The following is a 23,585-nucleotide window of genomic DNA, read 5'->3' as shown; positions in this document are numbered from 1 at the left end:
GTGGACTCAGGACTGGCGGTAGGTGCCGGACCACCTGTGGGAGGGTGCTGTCAGAGCCGCGAGTAGGGGGCTGCCAGAGCCACAAGCAGGGGGGCTGTCAGAGCTGTGAGCGGAGGGGGGCTGTCAGAGCCGCGGGGGGGTGGGGGTGTAGAGCCCTGGGGGGGAGGGTTGCTGTACCCTGATCCCCTGATCTGTATTCCCTGATCTGTAGTATACCTTGATCTGTATACCTTTATCTGTACACCCTTATCTGTAAACCCTGATCTGTATACCCTTATCTGTATACATTTATCTGTATACCCTTATCTGTATACCTTTATTTGTATACCCTGATCTGTATACCTTTTATCTGTACACCTTTATCTGTATACCCTGATCTGTATACCTTTATCTGTATACTCTGATCTGTATACCCTGATCTGCATACCTTTATCTGTACACCCTGATCTGTACACCCTTATTTGTATACCTTTATCTGTATACCTTTATCTGTATACCCTGATCTGTACACCCTGATCTGTACGCCCTTATCGGTATACCTTTATCTGTATACCCTGATCTGTATACCTTTATCTCTATATCCTGATCTGTATACCCTGCTCTGTACACCCTGCTCTGTACACCCTTATTGGTATACCTTTATCTGTATACCCTGATCTGTATACCTTTTATCTGTATACACTGATCTGTATACCTTTATCTGTACACCCTGATCTGTACACCCTGATCTGTATATGTTTATCTGTATACCCTGATCTGTATACCTTTATCTGAATACCCTGATCTGTATACCCTGATCTGTATACCCTGCTCTGTACACCCTGCTCTGTATACCCTGATCTGTATACCCTGATCTGTACACCCTGCTCTGTACACCCTGATATGTACATCCTGCTCTGCACACCCTGCTCTGTATATCCTGCTCTGTATACCCTGATCTGTATACCTTTATCTGTACACCCTGATCTGTAAACCCTGATCTGTACACCCCAATCTGTATACCTTTTATCCGTGCACCCTTAACTTTATACCCTGATCTGTATACCCTGATCTGTATACCTTTATCTGTACACCCTGATCTGTAAGGCTGAGTCATATACTCTGTCCTGTGATGCTGAGCTGTATACTCCTGACACTATTGGTGGAAGCAAGTGGAATACAGGAGACTGAGCGGGTGGGTTCTATAAGGGGTGGGGCTTATGAGAACTGGGAGGGGTCAAAAAGGAAGCCTGGGATCTGGCGCCCCCCCATCCTAAAACTTCACCAGTTACAGGTATGGTTAATGTGAAGGTTGGGCATCGCTGTGTGCACTTGAAGCTTTGTGGCAAAAACTATGAGTGCTGATCTTCTTGTGCTAAAGGCTAACTTGCTGCAGTCAACCTATACAAACACACCGCCATTTAATGCCAATGATAATAACAATTAGCTAAGGATGACAGTTATTTTGAAGTTACGTGACAACAGAGACAGTTAAACAGATAGCAGTGGAGGCAACTGGAGCAGTGAGGGATCCATGTGAAGTATAGGGCCAGAAGCCAAGTATAAAAATCTATCTAAACCTAAAAACACAAGTTTCATATACTGTATATTGCAGATTGCCAGTTTTTAGATTTTGTGGCTGCACTCACTTACTCCTTTCAGGCTAAGAATAGTAACTACAGATACCTGTTGACAGGGCAGCCATCCCAATTTTTGGGCCCCTTACACAGCTTTATTCCTGCATATATGTCAGCCCCCCACACCTGTGTGGAACGTAAGTTCGTCTTGAACATTGGGTGTTCGCCTGTTCACTGAACAGCAAACATTATACGGTGTTCGCGGAAAATTCTAAAGCCGCGGAACACCTTTAAAGTTTATGGGACACTAACATGAAAAACGAAAAGTGATAATTTTAAAGGCTAATATGCAAGTTATTGCCATAAAAAGTGTTTGGGGACAAGGGTCCTGCCCCAGAAGACATGTATCAATGCAAACAAGTTTTTAAAATGGCCGTTTTTTCAGGAGCAGTGATTTTAATAATGCTTAAAGTGAAACAATAAAAATTACCTGAAGGGCATGGTATGGATTTTGGGGGGCCCCTACGCCATTTAAAAAAAAAATTTGGCGCAGGGTTCCTCTTAAAATCCATACCAGACCCAAAGGGCCTGGTAATGGACTGGGGGTGGGGGGGGGAACCCATGCCGTATTTTTCAATTAGTTTTATCTGTATTGGCCGGGATCCGACAATTCATTACAGCTGCGAGCAGTTTTAATTTACCTTTTTCCTTTAGAAATTTAATTTTGCTGTGATATTTTTCTAAACACGGGAAAAATGCGCAACTTTACAGGCATACTATACCCCCCAGGCACAATGTTTAAAGGAATATTTCATTTTTATTGTTTCACTTTTAGCATTATTAAAATCACTACTCCCGAAAAAATGACCGTTTTAAAAACAGGACCCAGGTCCCCATGCCGATTTTCTCAATGATTTTTATCTATATTGCCGGGATCCAACAATTCATTACAGCCACAAGCAGTTTTAAATGACATTTTTTCCTTTTTAAATGTAATTTTGCTGTGGTATTGTTCTAAACACGGGAAAGATGCGCTACTTTACAGGCACAGACACAGGATCCAGGTCCCCATACACTTTTTATGGCAATAACTTGCATATAAGCCTTTAAAATTAGCACTTTTGATTTTTCATGTTCGTGTCCCATAGACTTTAACGATGTTCACTTGTTCATACAAATTTTTTGTCTGTTCGCATGTTCTGGTGCCAACCGAACCGGGGGGAGGGTGTTCAGCTCATCCCTACTGGAGAGTCTGTGGTGAAAAAAGGTACACTGGGAATCACAGCACTATGTCGGCAGCTTTGAGAAAAGTGTGCTACCTGTTTAACATAGAGTATCAGGGACTGGACCTGAACCCAGGACTTCTGTTTGACAGTGACTGTACTTGCTGAGCCACCTGAGATGCTGGATGGTTCCAAGCCTGATTGATTAGACAACCTTGCCGCATGTCTTGCTTCTCGTGTACCTTGAACATTTTGCTCCTACCATGAACGTCCTGATTTAAGCCATGTTTCTGCACTTCCTGTTTGCCATATTATTGTGCTCTCTCAAGCCAATATCTTGTTCTTGTCACTCCTGCTGCCATCCATATCTCCGCTACCACTTGTTACCGACCTTAGGCTTTTTCCTCGACTACGCTTCTGCTTAATCCCAACCTGCAACTAGGTGTTACTGACCTTGTGGCTTGTTTATTGACTACGCTTCTGATTGATCCCTTCTTGCTATATCAGCTACCAGACCCAGGCCTGCTCACCTCCTGGAGGGTGAAACCATGTCATCCGCAAGGGTGACCTGCTTGCTGCTGCACTTATCCAACTGGTCAGTGGGAGCCTCTCTACTGCTATACCTACTGGTCTCCAAGCCTGACCCCTGACCGTGACATGGATTAGCGATGACATTTCCAGAGCAGGAGGTTATCAAAAACAAAGAGGAGGCAGGGTGACCTAGTACTCTACTGGATAAAAAACATGAGCCTTGCTCAAGCTGGCTATTCCCATGCACACAATTCAAGTTTTCATTGTCAATATACTGTGCCTTTAAAAAACAATATGGAGCTTGCTGGCTTAGTCTGATCGGGGTGCTATCTGTCTGGCCGACAGGAGAAGCAATTTGCTCATCTCATGTGCAGAATATTAGTTGTCATACAGACCATTTATATTATCCGTGTGTCACAGCTAAATGGAAGTGAGCCCGGAAGATGAATGGTGCTTGTTTTACACTTTGCAGGTACATTGCCCATGATGACAAATTACAGCCAAGAGAAAGTTAGATAGTAATGAAATAAATAAAGCAACTTAGAAGTGGCTACATATCGGCTCCTGTGTTATTGATATAATTTACAGCCTTCTATTTAGTTCAGTAGTTTTAAAATAAATGGTAAGAGAATGAATGGAGCAGGGTCACTTTAAAGTGGCATTAAATCATAGCTGTGGAAATATGAGTTAGTTAAAAGGTTTTCGAAATGTAGCTTACACCAGTGAGACGTTTAGGTTAAAATTTATTATGTGCTGCCGAAGTCCCCTGACAGGTTTCATTCAAGCCACCATTAGCTCATGTTCAAATTTGGCCTCTACGGCCTTTCTTCATTTATTTAAAATGACATGCATTCAAATCTCATGCCGTGTCTTGCTTTCTAATACGTTTATTGCATTCGCAGAGGATTTCGTTTAAATGTATAAATGGAATTACATATCTGTCTGAATGTCTTCTGTAACAATAGTGTCTGAAAGCTTATGTCTACAGGGTGGATTTACTAAAGGCAAATATTCTGTGCACTTTGCAGGTGCAGTTGCACTTATTTTCCCTATATTCACTAAGCGGGGGAAAAATAAGTGCAACTGCACTTGCAAAGTGAACAGTCTATTTGCCTTAAGTAAATCCACCCCTTTGTGTTTTCAAAAGCAACCAATCAGATGAGCACTTTCATATTTAAAGAGACCTTGTCACCTGACTATTCATTTTAATAAATATATTTCCCTAATAATATGTGTGCATGTTATGTATTTTATGCACGTTATTTACCTGTAAAACCCTCTCTTGTGTAGACATCTGAAAGCCCCGATACTGCTGCTAGATGCTGCCATCTTGGATGTAATTTCAGCAGTCCCAGAAGATGTCCCTCAAGTTATTCCCTACCCTAGCCTTTGTCAACCTTTTTACTCTATCAGAACCCTTTAATTAGTTTTCAGGTCTCAGGGAACCCCTGCTGAAATCAATTCATTGGAGGTCAGTGGGAAAATAAGGATTATTTGTTAGATGGCACTATTCTAAAGTCCAGGTCTGGAGAATGATCTTTCGTCTCCCTCACTGAGGATCTACCTGTGGATGTTGGGTAGTAGTCAGCTCCTGAGACATTGTGAGTAAAGACCTTGCTGGAGACTGTTAGTTGTCCAAGTACCAGAAGGGAACTAAGTGCCAGACATGGCTATATGAAATGCTGGTGTAGGGTCTTCGATGTACTGGTCATTCCCTATTACCTCCACAAAAGCTGCTAATGGAAAATTACAGAGAAGTTTGTCCTCCCGTCATTGCTACTGATCATTTTGGAGTCTAAACCCCTGTCCCGTTAAAGTTCTTCAGCAATAAATACTAAAAACACATCCCCTAGCCGGAATTGGAACTGTGCTTGTGACTGTTAGCCTCTGTACTATTGTGGAAGACCTCGGTATATTCTCAATGGCTCCTCCGGGGGGTAAGTGCTACATATGAGTGAACGAACCATTCATTCATCAGTAGAAGATCACAGGCAGCAGCAGATATTCAGTATATTCATTTGATTGTGGGATACTTTTTAATCCTTTCACTACCTCCCTCTCCTGTATATCGCAGCAACATCCTGTCTCTGCAGTGACCCTATATTAACACCTAAAACTCCAAAATTCTGCAAGTTCTTGCTTAACCAGCCAAATTTTGATCCATCTATGGGCAGTTTAAGTCTGCTATCTTTATTGTCCTCTTTGTTGCCAACTATTTATCTATTGATCCTGCCAATCCTCTTGTCGTGGCCTCATTTCCTGGGCTGGGCGGACAATGCCAGAGTCCTGCAGCTGGATTTGCATCATTGTTAGCCCTCAAATCTAGAATGTAATTCAATGCTAAAGAGAGGTGACATAAAAGCTTATTTAGAGCCCACCCACTGCCCAGACAGCAATAAGAGCTTATACGGGATTGGCAGTCATGTAACCAAAAATAATACACTTATATAACAGTATTGCCAAACAACAATAGAAAAGTGTATTGGATAGCTAAATTATGCTAACGGTGAAGGAGCTTTTTTTTTTTTTAACATTCTTTTTATTGGGTTTCAAGTTCAGATACAAAACAGAACCTATCAGGCATACCCAGGCTCGGTCCACATATAACACAATAAAACAAACAGTATAAAAAATAAAACCTTAACAGTAGTGCCGCTATTGGCACTAGAACAAGACTACATGCTCCAATAACTTCTGAGATTGTTAGTATATTGTAGGTATCAACTACTCAGGGGTAGTATTAAGCAACCTCTAACAAAGCTGAAAGTCACACGTCTTAGACATGTGGATTGGACATGTTCACAGAGTCATTTGTAAGGTAATCAACTAATTAGGAGATTCAGGGTCAATATTAGTAGACAAGTCCTCTACCCAAATGTCCCAAACCTTGTGGAATTTTTTAGGGCATCCTCTCGCTAAATAGGTGGCCTTGTACAGTGGTAAATTAACATTAACCGCTTCAGCCCCAGATGATTTGGCTGCTGAATGACCAGGCCATTTTTTGCGATTCTGCACTGCGTCGCTTTAACTGACAAGTGCGCAGTCGTGAGGCTCTGCACCCAAACAAAATTGATGTCCTTTTTTCCCCACAAATAGAGCTTTCTTTTGGTGGTATTTGATCATCTCTGCGGTTTTTATTTTTTTCGCTATAAACAAAAAAAGAGCGTCACTTTTGAAAAAAAACACAATTTTTTGTACTTTTTGCTATAATAAACATCCCCATTTTTTTTTTTTTTTAAAAAGCTAATTTTTTCTTAGTTTAGGCCGATCTGTATTCTTCTACATATTTTTGGTAATAAAAATTGCAATAAGTGTATATTGATTAGTTTGCGCAAAAGTTATAGCGTCTACAAAATAGGGGATAGATTTATAGCATTTTTATTATTTTTTTTTTTACTAGTAATGGCGGTGATCTGCGATTTTTATTGGGATTTCGACATTATGGCGGACACATCGGACACTTTTGACACATTTTTGGGACCAGTGGCATTTATACAGCAATCAGTGCTATGAAAATGCACTGATTATTTTAAAAATGTCACTGGCAGGGAAGGGATTAACACTAGGGGGCGATCAAGGGGTTAACTGTGTTCCCTCTGTGTTCTAACTGAAGAGGGGATGGGACTGTCTAGGGGAGATGACTGATCGCTGTTCATACTTTGTATGAACAGACGATCAGTCTCTTCTCCCCTCAGAGAACCGGAAACTGTGTGTTTACACACACAGATCCCGGTTCTCGGTGTGTCACAAGTGATTGTGGGAGCCCGTCAGTCATTGCGAGTGCCAGACGCTTGCATCGGCTCCGGGGATCCTCTGAAGAAGTCACGTGACGTGACGATACGCGTCAGGAGCACGGGACGCTGCCACACACTAGCTGGATGTGACGAGCTCGGCGCTCGTGGATGTTTTACCCCCCCCAGCTGTTTTTAAATGTAAGTGTATGAATTTTAGGAATGTTTTAATAAAGTATATGACATACGGGATTATGCTATGTGCGGTTTCTGTTTCCTATATACCGCACTAAACAACTCTGCACAACGGGTGGTGGATTTGGAAGCGGGGAGAGTCCCTCAGAAGATTCAGAGCCTGGGACTATACGAGCTCGGCGTTCGTGGGTTGAGGCGTGCGCTCATTGTCCAAAAGTGAGTGCAACCCCCCCTCCCCCTCTCTCCCACCTGTGTCTTTACATCAAACGGTATCATACCATATACCACTCGTTCTTTGTTTTTTATATATGATACACGGCATCACCAACCAACGTCACCTGCTGGATTGCTGGACTCCCCCGCCTGCGGAGCCTCCTTGGCATATGTTGTATACCTTACAGCTGTAAGGTAAGGGGCCTGGGAACACGAAGGTGCCCCCACCTGTCAGCACACTGGTTTTTTCCTTCCCCCTGATTCATCAACACCTCATTTATATCCAGGATTGTTACATCTGGTGGTGGGACTGTTGTCATCTTTATTATTATCATTTTTTATTTTTATGGTATTTTTTCGCCAAGTGTTGGCGGGACACAAACACCAATCACTGGGACTATTTTTATGGACACCTATATCCACTTTGTATTCACATTGTTTATTATTCACGTGTGGACCTAACTATTAGTTGTATATTATATTCTATTTTTATACACATGGTTCTAGTAATGTCATTGGAGCACCTTTTCATGTTATCACGATAGATTTCGGATTTATGCTCCTTCTCTAGCAGATTCACATACCCTTGCACATACGTTGCTGATATACATTTATTTGTATTTTCATTTAGATTTGATCACAGGAATTTGGGATATATTATCCCTTGATATTTGCTTGTGCTTATTTTTTATTTTATTTGTTTATACATTTGCATTTGTGATCTCGTTTCCACATCATTTATTTTTAACGGAGGTCATTTGATCCATCTAGTATAGCCCCCCCCTACCCCCACCCCCTTCCCTTTCCTTTTCTATCACAGCGCAGCCACCACCCTCTTAGTATAAACAAACGATGCGAGCGCCAGGCGCTTGCATCAGCTCCGGGCATGAGCAGCGGGCACGCGCATGCCCCTAGTGGCCACAGGGCAAAGCAACGTTACATAACGTAATTTTGCCCAGCCGTGCCATTCTGCCGCAGTAAAACTGCGGCGGCTGGTCGGCAAGTGGTTAATTAATTTTTTCCACAAGGTAAGGGTTGGAGCAGATGAGGATTTCCACTGGAGAAGAATCATTTTCCTTGCATAGACCAATAATAATTCTATTAGCGTCCTGGAGGCCTGAAGATGTGACAGAGTGTTCACCAAACCCAGCAAACAAACCTCCACTGCCTGGGGCACATGAATTGTGGTCACAGAGTGTATGACCGAGACCACTGCTTCCCAAAAAGGTGACTATAAGGGCATTGCCAAAAGATGTGGATATAGTCTGCTGAGTCCGCTGCACAAGGCCAACACTCCGCAGGAATGGAGGGATATATTCTGTGTAAACATGCAGGCATGAGGTAGAATATTATTATAATTATTATTATTATTATACAGGATTTATATAGCGCCAACAGTTTGCGCAACGCTTTACAACATGAGGGACAGTACAGTTACAATACAAATCAATACAAGAGAGATCAGAGGGCACTGATCGTTAGAGCTTACAATCTAGAAGGGAGGGTCAAGTGGAAACAAAAGGTAATAACTGTGGGGGTGAGCTGATGGAGAAAATGAAAATACAGTTGTTAGGTGTGGGTAGGGTAGGCTTCTCTGAATAGAAGGGTTTTCAGGGATCGTCTAAAAGCTATTATGCCCTGTACACACGGACGGATTTTCCGACGGAAAATGTGTGATAGGACCTTGTTGTCGGAAATTCTGACCGTGTGTGGGCTCCATCACACATTTTCCGTCGGAATTTCCGACACACAAAGTTTGAGAGCTTGCTATAAAATTTTCCTACAACAAAATCCGTTGTCGGAAATTCTGATCGTGTGTACACACATCCGATGCACAAAGTGCCACGCATGCTCAGAATAAATTAAGAGATGAAAGCTATTGGCTACTGCCCCGTTTATAGTCCCGACGTACATGTTTTACGTCACCGCGTTTAGAACGATCTGATTTTCCGTCAACTTTGTGTGACCGTGTGTATACAAGACAAGTTTGAGCCAACATCCGTCGGAAAAAATCCATGGATTTTGTTGTCGGAATGTCCGATCAATGTCCAACCGTGTGTACAGGGCATTAGAGTAGGAGATAAGTGGACAGATTGGGGTAAGACATTCCATAGGATAGGAGAGGCTTTGGAAAAGTCCTGGAGGTGAGCATGGGAGGAGGTGATGAGGGAGCTAGAGAGCAGGAGGTCTTGAGAGGAATGAAGAGAACGAGTAGGTTGGTATTTAGAGACTAGGTTAGTGATGTAGCTGGGGGGCTAAATTGTGGATGGCTTTGTAAGTAGTTGTTAGTATTTTGAATTTAATTTGTTGGATGAGCGAAAGCCAGTGGAGGGATTGACAGAGAGGGGTAACAGACACAGAGCAAATGGTAAGGTGGATGAGTCTGGCAGCAGAATTCATGATAGATTGAAGAGGTGATAGACTTTGTAGAGGTAAGCCAATGAGAAGGGAGTTGCAGTAGTCGAGGTGAGAGATGACCAGCTGTAGAAAGCTGTAGATCCTATGTAGGAGTTTGTACTGAATCAACCTGTCCTTTGCGGAAACAAGCTGTAGAAAGGCACATTCCCATATTTCCTCCCAACCTTCATCATCTAAGCTAGGGACGTCCAGTGCCCATTTAGATTTAAGAGTTTCCATCACCGAATGGACAGAGGGAGACATGGTATAAATAAATAGTGGAGGGGGGTTTAGTGAGGGTATCATCTCTGAGTACATCCTCTAGGTTTGAGGTATAAAAAGCTACTCGTTGCTATTTAAATTGTATTTGAAAGGCGTGTCTCAATTGTAGATATCTAAAAAAGCATACATTAGGTAGGTCAAAGTGCAAGGTGAAGGAGCTTGACATGGACATTCACTGTACTGTTCATTTAAGCACAAGAGACTCCATTTTGTTCTCACTGTTGAAATGTGTTCTGTAACCTTCACCTAACACACAGACACTTCTCCTACTAAATACTCTCTGCTCCCCCCTCCCTTCTCAAGGTTTTACTTTTGCAATTGTTCTATTCGCTAGTTTTTATAATATATTTCTATTTGTTAGCTTTTAATAACATATTTCTATTTGTTAGTTTTTAATAACATCTCACACCACCCCTTTCTTATCTATGTATAAAATAACATGTAATAATAAATTTTCACGGAACGGATATTTTAAACACAGTGATTGAGTCCTGTGAATCTGTTCCTGCAGCTGCAGTATTAACTTTGTTTTAGAGTCCCAATCAGAAATCAGTCATATCAGCTTGGCGAGTCATATCAGGAGTTTGGCAGAATCTCCAGAAGGAACCGTGTTTCGATCGGGATCATCGGGAAACGCAGACCTCAAATGCCGGCTAGGTAAGCTGCCCTTAAGCTTGCTATATTTCTGCCTTTTCCTATGTATCCTATCTGTCGGTTCTCAAGGAAACCAGACCACTCTTGGACCTTTCTGGTTGGGTAACGTGTGTGTGTGTGAATGTGTATGTGTCCCCCTTCACGGGTTGGACTGTGTGTGGATAGGAAAAATCCTCTGCAGTTCCCTGCGTTGACTCCTTGTGGGCGACCTGGGTCAGAGGCGCATGGTAGGGTCAGATAAAACTCACAGAGAAGAGAAGAGACGAGGAGGGTCTCTTAATAAGTGTTTTGTCTATTGTCATAAACCCCTTCTATCCACGTAGCTAAGTGGAGACTATTCTTGTAAATCTGCAGATTTGCTGTACAATTTGTTTTAGAGGCAAGAGGGTATAGGCACAAGTAGAGAAGACTGGCCAGTCATTATGGGCATTAAATTCATTAAGGGAATGAAGGGAGAGAGGCCTTCAGAAAATGCCCAGCGCAAGATGAGCGCTAGAGAATATATGAACCGAATGTAAGGTTCCGCCTATACTGAGCCCCTAGATAAATGGGTAGAATGGACAAAGGGAACAGCTAAACCTTTAAAATCTGAAGGGACTTTTGATTTAAAAGTATCGCAAAACTTTTCTGTACGATTATGGCCCACTACTGTGCAGTGAAGGAATGTGGAGAATAGCTTGCACATGGGAGACAGAAGCTGGCTTGATGGAGATATTTAATAAAAGTACTGCCCAAATTTACTACGTTTGGCCAGAAGACTCTGTAGAGGAGGACCCCCCACCTTATGTGGCTGCCAGTTTGGCTTTAAGGGGTCCATCCACAAAAGCAAAAGAATTAGATTACATGGAACACACAAAAAGATGAGCTATGCAATATAGTAGAGAGCAGAGATTTAACAGCCCCATATCAACCTACAAAGAGGATTTTGGCTCGTATCCTAGAAACAGATGATTGGCATAAATCAAAAGGCACATATGCAAAACTAGATCTCTCTGAACTTAAGGCTTTGGCCAGAGAAAGAGAGATAGTGTCTGAACTTACGGAACAAACCATAATTTCCAAATTGTGGCAGCAAGATGAAGAGAGAAGGAAGGGAGATGCCACCCCTTCTGCTCCTGGCATAGAGCAATCTGTTGCAGTTTATCCTGTCAGAACCCAATTCGTTTTTGAAGGTAATGCTGTTGACAGTAAGTCTCAAATTAAATGGCATGTACCTTTTAGTCCCCAAGATATGAGAGCCATATTAGAGGGATCGGGAGATCCTAGAAAGAATCCAATTGGGTTTGCAAACAAACTTAGCGCTGCACAGGAAGCATATGAGGATTCTGCTACTGACATTCATCAGCTTCTTATTAAAGCAGTGGGAAGCAACATGTCTGGCTATATACTTAAAGAATGTGGTATAGATGGTAAGATGGTTAGTGGAGGGGAGGTTTGTGAGAAATTGAAGTAAAAATTGCCCCAAATATATGGACAAACCAGACATGCTGAATTTATGAATGCTAAGCAAGGGAAAGAGGAAGCAGCAGGGGCTTATTGGAGGCGGTTAAGCGATATGGCTGAGGAAGCAGGCATTAAAATAGAGCAACTGGTGAAACAAAGGTTTCTTGATGGTTTAATACCCCAGTTGAAAGAAAAGCTGTTCACAGCAAGGCCTGAGGCAGGCAATATGTCTATTCGAGACGTCCTGCCTATCCTGTTATCCATAGAAAACAGGATTAACCAAAAAGACAGCAAACCCAAGGTTATGTACATGGGGAAGCAGAGAAGAAGAGGAAGAGGAAGAGGCAAAGGCAATTTCAGAAATCATGGCAATTGGGGACCAATTATATGCTACAATTGTAATGGGGAAGGACACAAATTCTGCCATCTTCCTGACCGTAGACTGGAAAAGAGCTTTGAGGCACCTCATGCCGATCCCAGTTCTCTGCCAAAAGTAGTGGATCAGGCATAGGAAAATGGCATGCCAGAATCAATCATGTTAAATAGGAGAGACAATGGTCCTGAGGCCAGAGTAAAAGTATTTTTACAAGAACTCCCCTATCCTGGAGGAGAAACAGAATTAACCTGTTTAATTGATACTGGTGCAAGCCGAAGTGTTTTTAATATAGAGGACTTACCTCCAGGATTATTATCTACAAATGTTATCTCTGGTGTTGGCCTAACCGGTACCTCTACTGATTTGGTTGAGTCCAAGCCACTTAAACTCAGGCTAGGACAGCAAACAGAAATTGTCACTAAAGTGTTAGTTTCAGACACAGTTCCTACCAATCTTTTGGGAGTTGACATTTTGAACCAAATTTTAGCAAACATAGACTACACTCCTACAGGAGTCCAGGTGGTTAGTAATCTTTCAGGAGAAGTTTTAAATTCTGTCTGTGGAGTATTTTTAATCCAGGACTCCACTCCGCCATTTCCACCAGAATTGAAAGTGATTCCCGCTGAAATATGGGCCACCAGCAAATATGATGTAGGTCTGCTGGATTGCACCCCAGTCATGATAAAAATTAAACCAGGAGCCCATCTCCCACAGATTAAACAGTACCCACTGAGTATTGCTCAGACTGAGGGGATAAAGGATCAAATCACTCAACTGAAAGCAGCACGGGTTGTTGTACCAATTAAGTCCCAAGTCAATACACCCCTGTTCCCAATTGCAAAGAAGCCAGGCAAGAAGGGTGGGCAGGTGACATACCGCATGGTGCATGATTTGAGAGCCATTAACAATATAATAGAGGCAGATACCCCGATTGTGCCCAACCCCGGCACTTTACTAAGTGGAATACCTGCCTCCAGCACCTGCTTTACAGTGATTGATCTTGCAAATGCTTTCTTTTCGGTGCCCCTGCACCCAGATTGCTGGCACCTTTTTTCATTTACCCATGATGCCCAAAAATTAGCATGGACAAGATTGCCCCAAGGCTGTGTGAGTAGCCCCTCTGAATATAATACTGCGTTAAAGCAAGTATTGGACCAATGGTCCCCCTCACACCCAAACACAGTTTTGCTTCAGTACATAGACAATTTGCCTATTTGTTCTGATACAAAGGACATTTGTAGCAGAGAAACAGTAAGTCTTCTCATGTTTCTCTATAACAGTAACAACAAAGTTAGCAAAGATAAGCTACAATACTGCCAAGAGAAAGTGATCTTCCTGGGTCACTGCATTTCACATGGAATCCGTCACCTAACCCCAGATCGAGTTAAAACTCTACAAAACTTTGAAAAGCCAAGAAATGTGCGGCAACTACGTGCCTTCCTGGGGTTAGTGGGATATTGTAGGGACTGGATTCCAAATGCATCAGAACTTATGCCTCCTCTATATGAGGCTACCACTAGAAACCCTTTCAAACTCACATGGGACGATGAATTGCAGATGAAGGAGCTTATTAAAATTTTGTCTGAAGCTCCCGCCATTGGACTTCCTGACTATACTAAGACTTTCTCATTGTTCTGTCATGAAGTTAATGGATTTGCTGCAGGTGTACTCACCCAGCTGCACAGAGACAAACAGAGGCCTGTGATGTATGTATCAGCCTCATTAGACCCTGTCATCAAAGGCTCCCCCAGTTGTATGCGAGCCATAGCAGCCTGCATTTTGCTGCTAGACAAAGTAACGGAGCTTGTACTAGATTCTGCTCTGATCCTGTATGTGCCACATGCAGTACAGGAAATCATGAATCAAGTGAATACCAGACATGTGTCTGCCAGTAGACAAGTACCAGTCGGCTCTTTTTGCTCCATCGAATTTAACAATCAAACGATGTGTTACTTTAAATCTGGCTACTCTTCTTCCTATAATTGATGAGGAAGATGCAACAAATGGTACTGATGTAGAACCTGAGAGTTTTTTCTCATGATTGTACGGCTCTTATGGAGGTAGAAAGTGCCTCTGTCACACCAGCAAAAGATGAGCCCTTATCAGATTGTGACACACACTTATTCGTAGATGGATCCAGATTTTACACTGATGATGGTCAGCCACACACAGGGTTTGTTGTAACAACTACAGACACCATTTTACATCAGGAAGCATTGAAACCCCAGATGTCAGCACAGGAAGTGGAGTTGTGTGCTGTAGTCAAAGCATGTCATCTCCTAGTGAATCAAAGGGGAAATGTTTACACTGACAGCAGATATGCATTTGGAATAGCTCACGATTTTGGGCCTATCTGGAAAGCACAGAACTTTCTGACTAGTGCAGGGAAGCCAGTGAGACATGCAAATCTCATAGAGCAGCTATTTGAGGCTTTTCAGAAACCAGCAGAAGTTGCCATTTTGAAGGTAAAAGGGCATGCAAGGGGAAATGACATGACAGCCAGAGGAAATGCTTTAGCGGACCAAGCGGCAAAGGATGCTGCCCTTATGGCATTTGGAGTCACACCCACTGTAGGGGTCGCCCAGGTAGCGGGGACAGATTCCCCTCATCATGAGCAGTGGGATGTAGAAACTCTAATTCAGTTGCAGAACCAGGCCCTGGATGAAGAGAAGGATAAGTGGATCAAATGTAATGCTGCCCAAAATCAGCAGGGCCTGCGGAGCGCTGACAACAGGTGGTGTCTACGCAGGAGTTTGTACCCAGTTTTAGCACAACTGGCACATGGCGTCAGTCATCTTGCTAAGGGCGCGATGGTGGCACTTACTGACTGCTATTGGATAGCACCTGGATTTAGTGCATTTGCAGCCAGGTTTTGTGCTTCATGTCTCATTTGTGCTGTGTACAATGCAGGGAGGCCTGTCCATGTTCCCCAAAAGCATTCTCCTAAGCCAGATTTCCCTTTCCAAAGAATTCAAATAGACTACATTCAGATGCCCAGAATAGGCACCTATGAGTTCGCTTTAGTGTGTGTTGACATGTTCTCAGGTTGGCCTGAGAGCTGGCCAGTAGCTAAAACAAATGCAAAAACAGCAGCAAAGAAAATTTTGAATGAAATAGTTTCTAGATATGGAGTTCCTGAAACTATTGAGAGTGACAGAGGAACCCATTTTACTGGGGAAGTAATGAAAGAGGTAATGGAAGCCCTTCACATACAGCAAGCTTTCCATGCACCTTATCATCCACAAAGTAGTGGTAAAATTGAGAGACTTAATGGAATTTTGAAAAACAGATATGCAAAAATTAAAGCAGATACAGGAAAAGGATGGGTGGAAGCTTTGTCATTAGCCCTATATTCTGTACGAACTACCCCTAAAAGACCACATGGGCTGTCCCCCTATGAGATTTTATTTGGAGGGCCACCCAAAACAGGGCTATATATTCCCCAACAGTTGCAGGCTTCTCACTCTAATCTGTTAGAATATGTTCAGATTTTGCAAAGGACATTGAATAAAATACATGAAGGTGTTTATAAATCTATCCCGACCCAGATTCTGTTTCAGGTATTCACAGAATCCAACCAGGTGACTGGGTGGTGGTCAAGCGACACGTCAGAAAGCCACTAGAACCAAAATTTGACAGACCACATTTGGTGCTTTTGACAACTGGTTCCGCTGTCAAGTTGGAAGGAAAGCCCACCTGGATTCACGCCAGTCACTGCAAGAAAATCCTGAAGTGATGATATCCTTTGAAAAAATTATGATAATGTTTCTTTTCTTTTTGTTGTTTGTGAGAACTGAGACATGGAAAAATAACCCTTTCATCCAAATGTTAAAATTGTATGCAACCCATAGCAACGCTAGTAACTGCTGGGTGTGTTCTCACTTACATCCCCAAACAGGAACAATACCCATGATAGCAATGCCTCTCAATTTCACTGATCTAAACAGGACCAGAATAAATTGCTCATACATAATCTCCACAGCTAATGAGCACAGATCAGTAACTTTGATGGTTTCAAAACAGATAAACACTCCACAGATTTGTTTAAACATTACATGCCCGTTTAACACTAAATGTACACGGTTAGGCAATTCAGATTGCCCCGGAGCAAAAATTACAGTTTATGGAGGAGACTATGGTCAATATTATTATATCCCAGATCCAGAACTAAATAGAACCCTTTATAGTACAAATTGCTCACAGTTCCCAATATGTGAAAATATCGGTTACCTGAGATTTCATGTTATTGCTTCCATTATTTTAGGAGCAGGCATACCGTCCATACATAGAGGGTTATATTATATATGTGGAAATAAAGCTTACGCCTGGCTTCCTACTAATGTTATAGGTACATGTTATATTGGGAAGTTAGTACCTGCTTTGGCTGTTCGCAAAGATACAGTGCGACCAGATCAAAGTCCAGAATACCCTTTAGTGTTCAAAAGAGAGGTGTTCACTGAAGGTGACATGGCATGGTCATGGTTCCCTTCCTGGACATAATGGGGAATTGAAGCAATGAAAAGAATAAATAATTACACTAGAATTGTAGATGAGATTATTAACCTTACTACCACTGATCTAGGTTTATTAAGTGAAGAAATGGATCAGCTTAAAAAAGTAGTATTAGAGCACAGATTAACGCTAAATTATCTCACTGCAGCTCAAGGTGGGATTTGTAAGGTATTTCGCACTGACTGTTGTATATACATTTCTGATAATGAGGACATTATTAAAGGGCATCTTGCTAAGATAAGAGAACTACAGAATAAGGCCAGGGATATTGCTAAAGATGGATGGAACCCCTTTCAGGGTTTAGGAAGTTTTGGTAATTTTTATATGGCATAGCAACATGGTTACAGAAACTAGGCGCTTACATTGTGATGTTCCTATTTCTCATATTTGTTATTTACTTCCACATCAGGCTATGCCTCTGTGTGACTACCCGCTATACCAACAAATGTACCACCAGCCCTGATGAACCCATTATTGTGAGAAAGCTAGGAGAGAGCTGAACAGGACGCTGTCTCTCTGCACCAATGTAATAGGAGTTACCAGCAATCGGCTGAATGTAACGCGGAGAAGAATGGTGTCAAATAAACAAAAGGGGGTAAATTACATGGGCATTCACAGTACTGTTCATTTAAGCACAAGAGACTCCATTTTGTTCTCACTGTTGAAATGTGTTCTGTAACCTTCACCTAACACACAGACACTTCTCCTACTAAACACTCTCTACTCCCCCTCCCTTCTCAAGGTTTTACTTTTGCAATTGTTCTATAATATATTTCTATTTGTTAGCTTTTAATAACATATTTCTATTTGTTAGTTTTTCATAAGATCTCACACCACCCCTTTCTTATCTATGTATAAAATAACATGTAATAATACATTTTCACGGAATGGACATTTTAAACACAGTGATTGAGTTCTGTGAATCTGTTCCTGCAGCTGCAGTATTAACTTTGTTTTACAGTCCCACTCAGAAATCAATCATATCAAGCTTTTTATATGTTTTTTTTTTTTGGGGGGGGGGGGGGGGGCTTTATACCTTAAGCAAAAGAGCTTGATAAAGGCTTCTTCCAGATGTGTTGGCTATTTTTGGACTTTAATTTTTACACCAGCTCCAGAGGCACAGAAGTAGTTGGAGTAGTATCAACAGAGGATGGATTTTAAGTAAGGATTTTTATTGCAGTCTGTATCTCTATTATAGTGATTTCCCCTCTTATCCTATTTTTGTATCGATTGTAAGTAAGACAGGGACACATAAAGCAAAAAATATCTGCTGGAGTTTCTGACCCTCTATCCAAAACTAAAACAAGTTTTTCCCACAGTTCCGAGCCTTTGTGCTCATTTTACATGTTTATTACTGCTTTATGTGTCTTGATTGCAGTCATTTAACCACAAATTGTATTTACATTTAAAATACCATTGTTGTTTTTATACAATTCATGTATTATTAACCATATTTTGCAGTAAATAGCCAGAATTGGACAGCATGACGGCTAAGTGGTTTGCACTCTTTTCTTAAAGAACTGGTGTCCTGGGTTTGGTCTTCTCCATTAACACCATCTCCACTTAATTTTTTTTCTACTTCTCTTATTTGCATGATTTCTTCTCCATGCTCAACAAAAATACTGGATGGGTAATTGACATCTACCCAAATCAACCCACAGATTAATTATTATTATTTGTATTTATACCCTGCCAACAATTTATGAAATGCTTTACATACTATACAGTCATATCAGTCCCTGCCCTTAAGGACCTTACAATCTAAGATGCGTATCTTACATACATACATATACATATAGGGGCAATTAAGACAGGAGCCAATTAACCTAGCAGCATGTCTTTCAGAGTGTATATGTGACTATATGACTGTATTAAGAACATCAGATTGTCTAATCCTTCGGAACAGGACTGATGTGTACACTTCAGTCTTCTCTGTAAAGAATTTTATTGGCACTAAATAAATTAGTACATAGGATTATTCTTGTTGGATGTGGTAACGATTTATCTGTCCATCTGGCATTATTATAGTAAATGAGTATAGTGGTCTGGCCTCCATTTATGGTGCCTCCAGGATACAAATTCTGTGGAATTTTGCTTAACCGCAGCCCTAGCCATTTACCCAGTAATAACACCTATGCTCCTTGGCTCCTACTTAGTTTGTTATCTAAAAACTAAACTCTAGCCTCAGGTTTAGTAACAAGTTCTAACTGAACAACTGATAGATGTGCTAAAGCTTCAACTTACAGACTTTAAGGAAGTTACATCCAGTGCATTACATTCAATTGTTGTACTTGAAACACAGATAGCAATCAGTTTGAAGCAATAGATATATAAAATGTAAGAAACACATATCAAACAGGCATGCCTTCATTATTGGGAGTAAGATTCCGTTAGTTGAGCTTCCTTATCTTGCTAGCATATGGAGAATGTATGCAAACATGATAGAAATGCATACAGTTATCCTGAAAGAAATGTAGTAAGCATCATTTTGTTCATTAATAAAGTGGATGTAAACCCCAAAAAAAATTTTAATTAAGACTCATATCTGTCACAGCAGACAATGTCATTTCATCTGGGCCCAGTCTTGCCATGAAGAGTTAATTCAGCTCTGAGCAATCCTCTTATCTTTCTTCAGTAAGATAAAAACAGACAAATACAGAAATAGGTGTCTGTTTCTTCCCCTTTGCTGTGAACAACAGGTGATTTCCTTATCTCATGCAGGAGTGTGAGAGAGGCATTCTGTGTACTTCACATCCCCCCTCCTTTCTTCTCCAGCTCTCCCAGGATTGGCTGCTCAACACCTCAGCATAGCATAATTGGGCATGCTGAAGTTGTGTGGTCACTTTCCTGGGTTTTGACTGGATGTTAGTGATCATGGGACAAGCAGAAGTTGAGTGTAAGAAATATTGATGCCTGGCCAAGGAGAGTGCAGAGGTGGGCGGGGAGTCTACTGACATCATGACTCCACCCACCCAGCCCTGGACAACAGACCCACTCACAGAATCCAGAGTATTGCAGGGCTCCAAACAGCTAAAGGGGAGATATTTGACAGGTAAGGATACATGCAGGAGGCATGCATATCCTTATAGATCAGCACTATGGAAGTAATTTAGAAACGATGAGGGTGGGTTTACATCCACTTTAACGTCAACTAAGAAGCCTATCCTGCTTCTAACTAATACACTGTTTTACTTCCTCCATAACTTATCCCCCACAGCTATTACCTTTTGTATCAACTGAACCTCCCTTTTTAGATTGTAAGCTCTAATAAGCAGGGCCCTCTGATTCCTCTTGTACCAAATTGTAATGTAACTGTAATGTCTGCCTTCATTTTGTTAAGCGCTGAGCAAACTTTATAATAACTGTATAAACCCCTGCTGCCATCCTCGTACACCGCTCTGGCAGCTGACATCGCTCCCGGAGTTACTTACGGGTATGGCGGGCTCCGGCGCTGTGATTGGCCGGAGCCGCAATGACGTCACTCCCGCGCATGCACGGAGTGACGTCATCCAGGTAAACCTGTAAATCCAGGTTTTATTGGTCTGGCTACATTGAAGTTGAACTCCAGTGAAATGTCATAACTACTTGGATTAGCCTTTTTCCTGAACTGTAAGGGTTAAATGCTTGTATTTGTCTAGGGGGGCATTAAAAAGCCGTTTTACTCATCTTATCCCTTGCCCCCCAGTAGTTGGCACTCTCCTCTTACCTCTGAAGCTACAGGTTATGGGTAAGCAGGACTTCTGTATTTGCCACATTGTCAGATGTCAGAGTGTGACCGATGGACAGAAAACCGAAAAGAAGTGTCTTCGGAGGACTGGTCGCCTGGAGAGGAGGAAGCCTGTGGAAGCGAGGGATAAAAAAAGTAAAAGTGATTTTTAATTGTATTTAAACCTCGCAGTGCGAATGAGGCTAGGATAGTTTTGAAATTTTGCTGGCGTTCAGCTTTAAGCTGAACTCTGATTAATTGCTGTAGGTTTAAGTCCTACAAAGCCATACATGGATCGAAATTTGTTCAGTTCAGCAGCCTGGTTGAATTTTCCTCACATCAGTCCAGAATTATGGTAGCGTATTTGATCAGTAAAAGGTGTATTAAGTATGTTTTTTTCTGTCAGGTAAAATTGTGTGTTAAGTTTATTTTTTTAATGTCTGTTTCTAGGGTCTAATCTCTGTGTAAACTCCATGACATTCTCTCTTGGTAATGGCACCTATGCCAAAACCTAAAGCCAAAACTGTTTTTCTTTTTCAATTATGGGTGGAACCGTGAAGAATTCCTATTAATGTCTATGTCCCTGCTAGGGAGGTTTACTCACTCTATTTATCCTAGTAACCACTGTAACAGGAAAGTGAGGGAAAATTCTAAATCATGATTCTCCAGAACAGGAATAGTGTTCAAGTGGGAACACTTCCTTTGATACAACTGTATAAGAGGGGATTTCCCTCAATTTTAAGGATTGTGTTATGCTTCCTGCTGTGTCTAAAGGACAGGAAGTAAAAAGAAATCTCCCCAATGAAAATAAATATGGGTTTTAACCCTTCCCTACGTAACACAAACTACAAAAACACTGGGCTGTATATACTTTAATGGCCCCCCCCCTCACCTGAGAGGAATTGAAAAAGGTCAGATGCTCTCACATACCCAAAAGTACTTAGTAATTCTGAGGACTCCAACAGACAACTAGAGCAGTGGGAATCACAGCAAAGGTAAGGTCAGTGGAAGAACCTTTCAGAATCTTTTCCCAATAACACTGATAAATAACGTGGCTGACTTAAAAGCAGATTTAAACAAAAAAAAAAAGAATAATGGCTAAGAAGTAGAATTTATTTGGCGGGAGACTTTGTATGTCTCTTCTGACAAAAAAAATCCTTTACTAGCACATTTTCTTTGTAAACACTGCTGGGACGCATTCACTGCAGGGTATGTTCATGAACACTCCTGCCATCTGTTAGATTCTGAAAATGCATGCTGGGAAGATGTAACTCCAGCTCACAGTGGCTTCCCAATGGCCAATTGAAGAAGACACTGGGCCAGAAGAAGACCAGAAGAACATGGCACCATTGGCAGTCAAAGAGATGGAGGGGAGCTCAGACCATGCATTGCTAGAAATAGCTAAACTAATGAGAAAGTCTGCTATAATGTGCAATTATTTTATCCATATTTCCACTTTATGGAAAATGCCATGGGACCTGCAGAAGCTTTAGTTCTACTTTAATTTTCCTATAAATCTAATCTCTATTTGACACTCTTTCAAAAGTACGCAGGAAACATGCTCTACTTCTGAATATCAGCCATATTTCAAAACACATAGTGTTGGCTCCCACTGAGATCCAAAAAGGGCAGATGTCTCTTCGTCCATTACTGTCACAGATAATGTTGTGTGTTTACTCTGCCATTGTCTTAACAAACGAGCGCTTGCTTGATGAATTGTAATTGTAGCAGGGTGCTTCGCTGGCTGCTTGCTCCCCTGCTTGCCCCCCATGCTGCTGTGATCTGTGTTCACTGAGTGGGCTATGTGGGCGGCAACCAGCTTTCACCCCTCACTTCCCTGCTGCCACTTCCCTGCACTGTGATCACAGCAGAGTCTGTGAGAGATTCCCCCTGCTTGTTCCCTCACCTTCCTCCCTCCTGGCAGCAGAGGAGCTGAGCCAAGCAGGGGAAGGAGGATTTACAATGCAGCCATCATGGATTCTGGGAACTGTAGTCCTTAAAGGGGCATAGTACAACACAAGTCAATGGAGGCTAATGGAGCTGCAGATTTAAATACCCAAGACTTCTTGGACAACTGAGGAGGAGAGTCAAGACTTTTTCCCAGGCAGTTTTAGAGAGATCAAGGTCTTTTACAGGAGGAAGCCAAGCAGTAAAGACTAGTACCAAAGTTTCTTGCATTGCGGAGACCAGAGGATGCAGACCCACCACTAGGGTGTCTGTGCCTATGCCAGAAAAGACACAGACCTGTTGCTGGTGTCAGTGAGACTGAGCCACTGAGAGATTGCTTTCTTAGCTGGTACCAGAGCTGGAAGGACCCATTGCTGTGAGTGCCTACAGAAAAGGTGAACTACCAGACGTGAGAGACTGAGCCTTGTGAGGACCTGTTCCATTACACACTCTTACACATGCACCACCTTACAGTAGGGCCCCAATGATAGCTGGATAATATTGACAATTAGGTGCTAAAGAACTTGAAGTCACCTTCAGGGGTACCCCTATGTCAGGAGCATACATACCCACCTGCTATTGAGGCTTTGTGTATTGTGTGCACATGAGGACCTTTATTTTAGTTTGCAGCAGTTATAATTTGGTTTAGCATCACTACAGTTTAGTTGGTTTTATGGGTCAGTGTTTGAATTATCTAGTACAGCATATATAACTACTTCCGGACCGCCCACCACACATTTACTGTGGTAGGGCAGCCCGGCTGAGTGAAACAACATACCTGTACATTGTGTCTCCCTCGGGGTCTGGGGCGCATGCGCT

Source organism: Aquarana catesbeiana, linkage group LG05, assembly GCF_042186555.1.
Source record: "Aquarana catesbeiana isolate 2022-GZ linkage group LG05, ASM4218655v1, whole genome shotgun sequence".
Lineage (NCBI taxonomy): Eukaryota > Metazoa > Chordata > Amphibia > Anura > Ranidae > Aquarana > Aquarana catesbeiana.
Note: the sequence above shows the minus strand (reverse complement) of the source record.